Source organism: Oncorhynchus mykiss, chromosome 15 (genome assembly GCF_057628025.1).
Source record: "Oncorhynchus mykiss isolate SJ-2025 chromosome 15, ASM5762802v1, whole genome shotgun sequence".
Taxonomy (NCBI): domain Eukaryota; kingdom Metazoa; phylum Chordata; class Actinopteri; order Salmoniformes; family Salmonidae; genus Oncorhynchus; species Oncorhynchus mykiss.
In genome coordinates this window covers 15,257,214-15,268,640 of record NC_143036.1, presented here as the reverse complement: position 1 = coordinate 15,268,640, position 11,427 = coordinate 15,257,214, and the positions used below count along the sequence as shown (strand labels likewise).

General features: G+C 46.6%; 1 long non-coding RNA gene across 1 annotated transcript; it reads right to left on the bottom strand.

The window, feature by feature from the left end:
• Positions 1–1,840: 1,840 nt before the first annotated feature.
• LOC149977403 (uncharacterized) lies at positions 1,841–10,845 on the bottom strand. The gene is made up of 2 exons (XR_016486573.1): positions 10,770–10,845; positions 1,841–3,073 (listed from the first exon to the last, which is right to left on the bottom strand). It is a non-coding gene; the product is annotated as an uncharacterized LOC149977403 (long non-coding RNA).
• Positions 10,846–11,427: the final 582 nt, after the last annotated feature.

The following is an 11,427-nucleotide window of genomic DNA, read 5'->3' as shown; positions in this document are numbered from 1 at the left end:
CCAGGTAGAGGGCCAGTGGAAATGGGGCAGGAGGACCAGGTAGAGGGCCAGTGGAAATGGGGCAGGAGGGCCAGTGGAAATGGGGCAGGAGGACCAGGTAGAGGGCCAGTGGAAATGGGGCAGGAGGACAAGGTAGAGGGCCAGTGGAAATGGGGCAGGAGGACAAGGTAGAGGGCCAGTGGAAATGGGGCAGGAGGACCAGGTGGAGGGCCAGTGGAAATGGGGCAGGAGGACCAGGTGGAGGGCCAGTGGAAATGGGGCAGGAGGACCAGGTGGCGGGCCAGTGGAAATGGGGCAGGAGGACCAGGTAGAGGGCCAGTGGAAATGGGGCAGGAGGACCAGGTGGAGGGCCAGTGGAAATGGGGCAGGAGGACCAGGTGGCGGGCCAGTGGAAATGGGGCAGGAGGACCAGGTAGAGGGCCAGTGGAAATGGGGCAGGAGGACCAGGTAGAGGGCAAGTGGAAATGGGGCAGGAGGACCAGGTAGAGGGCAAGTGGAAATGGGGCAGGAGGACAAGGTAGAGGGCCAGTGGAAATGGGGCAGGAGGACCAGGTAGAGGGCCAGTGGAAATGGGGCAGGAGGGCCAGTGGAAATGGGGCAGGAGGACCAGGTAGAGGGCCAGTGGAAATGGGGCAGGAGGACCAGGTAGAGGGCCAGTGGAAATGGGGCAGGAGGACCAGGTGGAGAGCCAGTGGAAATGGGGCAGGAGGACCAGGTAGAGGGCCAGTGGAAATGGGGCAGGAGGACAAGGTAGAGGGCCAGTGGAAATGGGGCAGGAGGACCAGGTAGAGGGCCAGTGGAAATGGGGCAGGAGGACCAGGTAGAGGGCCAGTGGAAATGGGGCAGGAGGACCAGGTAGAGGGCCAGTGGAAATGGGGCAGGAGGACCAGGTAGAGGGCCAGTGGAAATGGGGCAGGAGGACCAGGTAGAGGGCCAGTGGAAATGGGGCAGGAGGACCAGGTAGAGGGCCAGTGGAAATGGGGCAGGAGGACCAGGTAGAGGGCCAGTGGAAATGGGGCAGGAGGACCAGGTAGAGGGCCAGTGGAAATGGGGCAGGAGGACCAGGTGGAGGGCCAGTGGAAATGGGGCAGGAGGGCCAGTGGAAATGGGGCAGGAGGACCAGGTGGAGGGCCAGTGGAAATGGGGCAGGAGGACCAGGTAGAGGGCCAGTGGAAATGGGGCAGGAGGGCCAGTGGAAATGGGGCAGTGCAGATGCAAAGTTTGGTAACAGAATGACGGCTCAAACAGCACAAACTGTCGTTCTGTTACCAAACTTGACATCTGCACTGTTCTTCAAGTAAATGTCTTTTTGTCAAATGTTCTGTGGAAATTGTTAAAAGTAGTCCTTGTGCAGACCTGTATCATTAGTTTAACTTTGCAATCATTGCTTTTTGTTTGACATACATTTTATACATCGGTCTCGATGTTACTGTGGAGTTGTCCTTCTATAAACACTTCTGATGCTGTCAGCATCATTTTACAAATACACCTAATGCTGTCAGCATCCGTCTTTAACCACCTCTGATGCTGTCAGCATCATTTTACAAATACACCTAATGCTGTCAGCATCCGTCTTTAACCACCTCTGATGCTGTCAGCATCCGTCTTTAACCACCTCTGATGCTGTCAGCATCCGTCTTTAACCACCTCTGATGCTGTCAGCATCCGTCTTTAACCACCTCTGATGCTGTCAGCATCATTGCCTATTGCTTTATTTATCTGTTTTTCATTTAGGTCCCTCTTTTTCTGTAATTCATATTTTTCGCACTCAATCAAGTATCTGATGAAAACTGGGATACTTTTTTCCCCCACGTCTAATAAAAGTAATTGTGCTTTATACCTGACGGTTTTATTCATTCATTTTCCGTATGCAAACACACACACACACTATAAAAGTGACTGATGCATCCTGTACCGTGGTATACAGTCGTGCAAAATGAATGGTTGTCGGGGCAACGTCCATGAGGAATACACTATTTGGTGTATTATACAGGGCCTTCAGAAAGTATTTAGACCCCTTTTCCGCTACAGCCTTATTCTAAAATAGGATTAAATACAAATAAATCCTCAATCTACACACAATACTCCATAATGACATAGCGAAAACAGGTTTAGACATGTTTGCAAATCTAATAAAAATAAAACGTACCTTATTTACATAAGTATTCAGACCCTTTGATATGAGACTTAATATTGAGCTCAGGTGCATCCTGTTTCCATTGATCATCCTTGAGATGATTCTACAACTTGATTGGAGTCCACCTGTGGTAAATTCAATTGATTGGACATGATTTGAAAAGGCACACACCTGCCTATAAGATCCTACAGTTGCATTGCAGGTCCCCAAGAACACAGTGGCCTCCATCATTCTTAAATGGAAGAAGTTTGGAACCACCAAGACTCATCCTAGAGCTGGCCGCTCGGCCAAACTGAGCAATCAGGGGAGAAGGGGCTTGGTCAGGTAGTTGACCAAGAACCTGATGGTCACTCCGACAGAGCTCTAGAGTTCCTCTGTGAAGATGGGAGAACCTTCCAGAAGGACAACCATCTCTGCAGCACTACCAATCAGGCCTTTATTGTAGAGTGACCAGACGGAATCCACTCAAATCAAATTTATTTATATAGTCCTTCGTACATCAGCTGATATCTCAAAGTGCTGTATAGAAACCCAGCCTAAAACCCCAAACAGCAAGCAATGCAGGTGTAGAAGCACGATGGCTAGGAAAAACTCCCTAGAAAGGCCAAAACCTAGGAAGAAACCTAGAGAGGAACCAGGCTATGTGGGGTGGCCAGTCCTCTTCTGGCTGTGCCGGGTGGAGATAACAGAACATGGCCAAGATGTTCAAATGACCAGCATGGTCGAATAATAATAAGGCAGAACAGTTGAAACTGGAGCAGCAGCACGGTCAGGTGGACTGGGGACAGCAAGGAGTCATCATGTCAGGTAGTCCTGGGGCATGGTCCTAGGGCTCAGGTCAGTTGAAACTGGAGCAGCAGCACGGCCAGGTGGACTGGGGACAGCAAGGAGTCATCATGTCAGGTAGACCTGGGGCATGGTCCTAGGGCTCAGGTCCTCCGAGAGAGAGAAAGAAAGAGAGAAGGAGAGATTCACACAGGACACCGAATAGGACAGGAGAAGTACTCCAGATATAACAAACTGACCCTAGCCCCCCGACACAAACTACTGCAGCATAAATACTGGAGGCTGAGACAGGAGGGGTCAGGAGACACTGTGGCCCCATCCGAGGACACCTCCGGACAGGGCCAAACAGGAAGGATATAACCCCACCCACTTTGCCAAAGCACAGCCCCCACACCACTAGAGGGATATCTTCAACCACCACCTTACCATCCTGAGACAAGGCTGAGTATAGCCCACAAAGACCTCCGCCGCGGCACAACCCAAGGGGGGGGGGCGCCAACCCAGACAGGATGACCACATCAGTGAATCAACCCACTCAGGTGACGCACCCCCTCCAGGGACAGCATGAGAGAGCCCCAGTAAGCCAGTGACTCCCCTGTAATAGGGTTAGAGGCAGAGAATCCCAGTGGAAAGAGGGGAACCGGCCAGGCAGAGACAGCAAGGGCGGTTCGTTGCTCCAGAGCCTTTCCGTTCACCTTCCCAATCCTGGGCCAGACTACACTCAATCATATGACCCATTGAAGAGATGAGTCTTCAGTAAAGACTTAAAGGGCCAAACAGGAAGGATATAACCCCACCCACTTTGCCAAAGCACAGCCCCCACACCACTAGAGGGATATCTTCAACCACCACCTTACCATCCTGAGACAAGGCTGAGTATAGCCCACAAAGACCTCCGCCGCGGCACAACCCAAGGGGGGGGGGCGCCAACCCAGACAGGATGACCACATCAGTGAATCAACCCACTCAGGTGACGCACCCCCTCCAGGGACAGCATGAGAGAGCCCCAGTAAGCCAGTGACTCCCCTGTAATAGGGTTAGAGGCAGAGAATCCCAGTGGAAAGAGGGGAACCGGCCAGGCAGAGACAGCAAGGGCGGTTCGTTGCTCCAGAGCCTTTCCGTTCACCTTCCCAATCCTGGGCCAGACTACACTCAATCATATGACCCATTGAAGAGATGAGTCTTCAGTAAAGACTTAAAGGTTGAGACCGAGTTTGCGTGTCTGACATGGGTAGGTAGACCGTTCCATAAAAATGGAGCTCTATAGGAGAAAGCCCTGCCTCCAGCTGTTTGCTTAGAAATTCTAGGGACAATTAGGAGGCCTGCGTCTTGTGACCGTAGCGTACGTGTAGGTATGTACGGCAGGACCAAATCAGAGAGATAGGTAGGAGCAAGCCCATGTAATGCTTTGTAGGTTAGCAGTAAAACCTTGAAATCAGCCCTTGCTTTGACAGGAAGCCAGTGTAGAGAGGCTAGCACTGGAGTAATATGATCACATTTTTTGGTTCTAGTCAGGATTCTAGCAGCCGTATTTAGCACTAACTGAAGTTTATTTAGTGCTTTATCCGGGTAGCCGGAAAGTAGAGCATTGCAGTAGTCTAACCTAGAAGTGACAAAAGCATGGATAAATTTTTCTGCATCATTTTTGGACAGAAAGTTTCTGATTTTTGCAATGTTACATAGATGGAAAAAAGCTGTCCTTGAAACAGTCTTGATATGTTCTTCAAAGGAGAGATCAGGGTCCAGAGTAACGCCGAGGTCCTTCACAGTTTTATTTGAGACGACTGTACAACCATTAAGATTAATTGTCAGATTCAACAGAAGATCTCTTTGTTTCTTGGGACCTAGAGTCCGAGTTTAAAAGTAGAAAGTTTGCAGCCATCCACTTCCTTATGTCTGAAACACATGCTTCTAGCAAGGGCAATTTTGGGGCTTCACCATGTTTCATTGAAATGTACAGCTGTGTGTCATCCGCATAGCAGTGAAAGTTAACATTATGTTTTCGAATAACATCCCCAAGAGGTAAAATATTTAGTGAAAACAATAGTGGTCCTAAAACGGAACCTTGAGGAACACCGAAATTTACAGTTGATTTGTCAGAGGACAAACCATTCACAGAGACAAACTGATATATTTCCGACAGATAAGATCTAAACCAGGCCAGAACTTGTCCGTGTAGACCAATTTGGGTTTCCAATCTCTCCGAAAGAATGTGGTGATCGATGGTATCAAAAGCAGCACTAAGGTCTAGGAGCACGAGGACAGATGCAGAGCCTCGGTCCGATGCCATTAAAATGTAATTTACCACCTTCACAAGTGCCGTCTCAGTGCTATGATGGGGTCTAAAACCAGACTGAAGCATTTTGTATACATTGTTTGTCTTCAGGAAGGCAGTGAGTTGCTGCGCAACAGCCTTTTCTAAAAAATTTGAGAGGAATGGAAGATTCGATATAGGCCGATTAGTTTTTTATATTTTCTGGGTCAAGGTTTGGCTTTTTCAAGAGAGGTTTTATTACTGCCACTTTTAGTGAGTTTGGTACACATCCGGTGGACAGAGAGCCGTTTATTATGTTCAACATAGGAGGGCCAAGCACAGGAAGCAGCTCTTTCAGTAGTTTAGTTGGAATAGGGTCCAGTATGCAGCTTGAAGTTTTAGAGGCCATGATTATTTTCATCATTGTGTCAAGAGATATAGTACTAAAACACTTGAGCGTCTCTCTTGATCCTAGGTCCTGGCAGAGTTGTGCAGACTCAGGACAACTGAGCTTTGAAGGAATACGCAGATTTAAGGAGGAGTCCGTAATTTGCTTTCTAATAATCATAATCTTTTCCTCAAAGAAGTTCATGAATTTATCACTGCTAAAGTGAAAGTCATCCTCTCTTGGGGAATGCTGCTTTTTAGTTAGCTTTGCGACAGTATCAAAAAGGAATTTCGTATTGTTCTTATTTTCCCCAATTAAGTTAGAAAAATAGGATGATCAAGCAGCAGTAAGGGCTCTTCGGTACTGCACAGTACTGTCTTTCCAAGCTAGTCGGAAGACTTCCAGTTTGGTGTGGCACCATTTCCGTTCCAATTTTCTGGAAGCTTGCTTCAGAGCTCGGGTGTTTTCTGTGTACCAGGGAGCTAGTTTCTTATGAGAAATGTTTTTAGTTTTTAGGGGTGCAACTGCATCTAGGGTATTGCGCAAGGTTGAATTGAGTTCCTCAGTTAGGTGGTTAACTGATTTTTGTCCTTGGGTAGACAGAGGGAATCTGGAAGGACATCAAGGAATCTTTGTGTTGTCTGTGAATTTATAGCACGACTTTTGATGTTCCTTGGTTGGGGTCTGAGCAGATTATTTGTTGCAATTGCAAACGTAATAAAATGGTGGTCCGATAGTCCAGGATTATGAGGAAAAACATTAAGATCCACAACATTTATTCCATGGGACAAAACTAGGTCCAGCGTATAACTGTGACAGTGAGTGGGTCCAGAGACATGTTGGACAAAACCCACTGAGTCGATGATGGCTCCGAAAGCCTTTTGGAGTGGGTCTGTGGACTTTTCCATGTGAATATTAAAGTCACCAAAGATTAGAATATTATCTGCTATGACTACAAGGTCCGATAGGAATTCAGGGAACTCAGTGAGGAACGCTGTATATGGCCCAGGAGGCCTGTAAACAGTAGCTATAAAAAGTGATTGAGTAGGCTGCATAGATTTCATGACTAGAAGCTCAAAAGACGAAAACGTCATTTTTTTTTTTGTAAATTGAAATTTGCTATCGTAAATGTTAGCAACACCTCCGCCTTGCGGGATGCACGGGGGATATGGTCACTAGTGTAGCCAGGAGGTGAGGCCTCATTTAACACAGTAAATTCATCCGGCTTAAGCCTTGTTTCAGTCAGGCCAATCACATCAAGATTATGATCAGTGATTAGTTCATTGACTATAATTGCCTTTGAAGTAAGGGATCTAACATTAAGTAGCCCTATTTTGAGATGTGAGGTATCATGATCTCTTTCAATAATGACAGGAATGGAGGTGGTCTTTATCCTAGTGAGATTGCTAGGGCGAACACCGCCATGTTTAGTTTTGCCCAACCTAGGTCGAGGCACAGACACGGTCTCAATGGTGATAGCTGAGCTGACTACACTGACTGTGCTAGTGGCAGACTCCACTATGCTGGCAGGCTGGCTAACAGCCTGCTGCCTGGCCTGCACCCTATTTCATTGTGGAGCTAGAGGAGTTAGAGCCCTGTCTATGTTGGTAGATAAAATGAGAACCCCTCCAGCTAGGCACATGACAGCCCACTTGGAGTTTGCCGAAAGGCCCCTAAAGACTTAGACCATGAGAAACAAGATTCTCTGGTCTGATGAAACCAATATTTAACTTTTTGGCCTGAATGCCAAGCGTCACGTTTGGAGGAAACCTGGCACCATCCCTACGGTGGAGCATGGTGATGGCAGCATCATACTGTGGGGATGTTTCTCAGCAGCAGAGACTTGGAGAGTTGTCAGGATCAGATTATGTTATAATACTTTTATTGCATCAAATTATTGTTTTTATTCGAAGCATGTGACTAAAAATTAGATTTGTTTTATGCAAAAGAATAAGGGGTTGTTAGAACGCTCATCTGTGTGTGTTCTGAGGATGGGCCTCTGGAAGATCTACCATGTCTTTGGCATTCCTGTTGTGTGTCATGTAGACTGAAGGAGGATGGACTTTGCTATAAAATGCTGTGGCTTAAACCAGCTCTCAGTGATCACCTCCAGGGGTGATTACCGACCAGCTCCATTACTGCAGTAAACCAGCTGGTTGAGTTCTCAGTGATCACCTCCAGGGGTGATTACCGACCAGCTCCATTACTGCAGTAAACCAGCTGGTTGAGTTCTCAGTGATCACCTCCAGGGGTGATTACCGACCAGCTCCATTACTGCAGTAAACCAGCTGGTTGAGTTCTCAGTGATCACCTCCAGGGGTGATTACCGACCAGCTCCATTACTGCAGTAAACCAGCTGGTTGAGTTCAGGGATCACCTCCAGGGGTGATTACTGACCAGCTCCATTACTGCAGTAAACCAGCTGGTTGAGTTCAGGGATCACCTCCAGGGGTGATTACCGACCAGCTCCATTACTGAACTAATAAATAGTAAAGTTTGATTGTTTTGAAAAAATCTTAAGTCTCTCTCCTTTTGATTACAATAATTCCACCACAAGGTCAATTGTGCAACAGGACAATGACCCTAAGTACACAGCCAAGACTACACAGGAGTGGCTTCGGGACAAGTCTCTGAATGTCCTTGTGTGGCCAAACCAGAGCACGGACTTGAACCCGACCGAACATGTCTGGAGAGACCTGAAAATAGCTGTGCAGCGACGCACCCCATCCAACCTGACAGAGCTTGAGAGGACCTGCAGAGAAGAATGGGGAAAAACTCCCCAAAAAGAGGTGTGCCAGGCTTGTAGCATCATACCCAAGAAGACTCAATGCTGTAATCCTTGCCAAAGGTGCTTCAACAAAGTACTGAGTTAAAGGGTCTGAATAATTACGTAAATGTGTTTGAGTTTTTATAAATGAGCAAACATTTCTAAACTGCTTTTGCTTTGTCATTGTGGGGTGTTGTGTGTAGATTGAGGGGGGGATAAAACTATTTGTATATATTTTAGAATAAGGCTGTAACATAACAAAATGTGGAAAAAGTCATGGGGTTTGAATACTGTCCGAATGCACTTATATTATATATATACTTATATACACATTGATACGCTCCCTACATGCATACACATGCGCTAGTGTTTGTCAGTGGTTCTGTTCCCCAGAGGTTTTTTTGAGGTTAACTAGAGGTTTTAGTTGTCAGCTCCTGCTGAGAACAGATCAACATGGCAGCCGGTCAATACGGCAGTTTGGGATGGAGACAAAACCGGAGTCTTTTGAGGGATTGTGACTGTAATTGACTGTGTGACTACGGGGTAGGTGGAATTATTGTGAGAGCATTGGTGGGTTGTGTGTGTGTGTGCACGTGTAACTGAGTTTTTGTGTGTGTGACCGGTGAGCATGTGTGTGAGTGATTGAGCATTAATGCAGGTGGGCACGTGCGAGTTTGAGTTCTGGTGTGAATGTGTGTAGGCGTGCGTGTGTTCATGGGTATTATGAAAGGTTTTAGAGCGTGTGTGTGCCCTGCTGTGGTGGTGTGATTGACAGCGGGCAGTATTTGAACAAAGCACACAACCCTAATTGCTCCTGTAAGTTGCTCTGGATAACAGCGTCTAAAAAATATTTTAAAAATTACAATTTACATTTGAAAGGGGCCTGTGAGTGGCACACACGCAGCAGGTAGGCCCCACAGCCTGCTTGAACTTATTACACCGACAGACTTCAGCAGATATTTTAAAGTTTCTCCACAACTTTTCTGTGTGATGTCTCACATCGGTCCTGGACACACACCAGCCAGATTGCTATGGACATCAATGGCAGCTACCCACTGCCCCCCCCCCCCCTCTTTAACCTGCTCTCTCTGCCAGCTATCTGCTGCCTGTTTCACAGAGCTAGGGAGGTGGTGTGTAACAAGGACTAATGCCGTGGGGGGTTCAGTTACACAATGTGGTGTTTTAAAATGATTAATGCCGTGGGGGGTTCAGTTACACAATGTGGTGTTTAATAAGGATTAATGCTGTGGGGGGGGGGGGGGGGGGGGTTCAGTTACACAATGTGGTGTTTAATAAGGATTAAGGCCGTGGGGGGTTCAGTTACACAATGTGGTGTTTAATAAGGGTTAATGCCGTGGGGGGTTCAGTTACACAATGTGGTGTTTAATAAGGATTAAGGCCGTGGGGGGTTCAGTTACACAATGTGGTGTTTAATAAGGATTAAGGCCGTGGGGGGTTCAGTTACACAATGTGGTGTTTAATAAGGATTAAGGCCATGGGGGGTTCAATTACACAATGTGGTGTTTAATAAGGGTTAAGGCCGTGGGGGTTCAGTTACACGAGGTGGTGTTTAATAAGGATGAAGGCCGTGGGGGGGTTCAGTTACACGAGGTGGTGTTTAACAAGGATTAATGCTGTGGGGGGGTTTAGTTACACAATGTGGTATTTAATAAGGACTACGGCCGTGGGGGGGGGTTCAGTTACACGAGGTGGTGTTTAATAAGGATTAATGCTGTGGGGGGTTTCAGTTATACAATGTGGTGTTTAATAAGGATTAAGGCCGTGCTGGATTCAGTTACATGAGGTGGTGTTTAATAAGGATTAAGGCCGTGGGGGGTTCAGTTACACGAGGTGGTGTTTAATAAGGATTAAGGCCGTGGGGGGGTTCAATTACACGAGGTGGTGTTTAATAAGGATTAAGGCCGTAGGGGGGTTCAGTTACACGAGGTGGTGTTTTATCGTCAGGCCATTTCAAAGTGCAGCCATTACTATGGCTTCAAAGTGCCTGTGATATTGAGCAGAACTGGTGTTGTCAGTGTGGCAGAGGGAACCCTTCTAGACACTGAGGAAGTGCCTGAAAGTCAAGCAGAATGTGTAACTGGAAAGCACAGTTTAAAGGGATAATCCACCCCAAGCCACTAATGCCATTGATTAACAGTGTTAAATAACACTATGTGAAAACAATTTTGTGAACAAATGTTCAAACAATCATTTTGTTGTTTTAACAAGGTTTGTAGAAATGTGAAAATCGTTACTGGAAATCTGTTGCAGCTCAAATCCACTACAAAACCCTTAATGCAATGCTCTCTCTCTCTCTGGGCTGGCTGGCTAGCTAGAAAACATAGCTACACACAATAATACCAAAGTCCATATCAGCATGTGAAGCTAGCTAGCTAGCTTTTACAAACTGCACTATCAATTTAGGAGTCTTACTCACCAAGTTCAACTTGCAGTTAGTCTCTGCCACTGAGCTATAAACAGCATCTCTGACACTGAGCGAGAGCAGAGTAACGTCACAGATAGAACAATGAGCCAGATATTTCACCGGATGTATAAATGTGAAGCATCCGGTTGGCGTTTTCACTCACTACCAAATATGGTGACGAGAGGAAGCCCAGTGGCTGGTAGATGGAGTGAGATGGATTTTGGCTAACATTATGCACATTTTCTCATTGATTTTAAACATTTGATCTTCATACAGTTTTCTGTTTCCAAAACTAGAATCTGGAACATAGTGGACTGTGTTTTGTAGACTTTACCCTTTGCCAATTGCGTTGTTTAGAAGGAGTGCAAGGGCAAAATGAGTTATTGCATATGTGCACTTCACAGAGTAGGAGTAGGCGTTCCCTAACGGAAATGTGCAAGTAAATGCTAGACAGCCCCAATATAGTATCTCACTAGCTCGTGCTTGGCTCTGCACACCTCCTTGTTTGTTTTGCCCACTATGATTAATTTGCTCCCATTGGAAGCGACAGGCTGTGGTGCATTTTAGGTAGTTACTAAAGATTTTTATAATGTTGCTCTCCCACAGAGATACTTTTGAGGAGATGGGGAAACTCCATTAGAATCGTATTAACGCCAATTGTGTACATTGC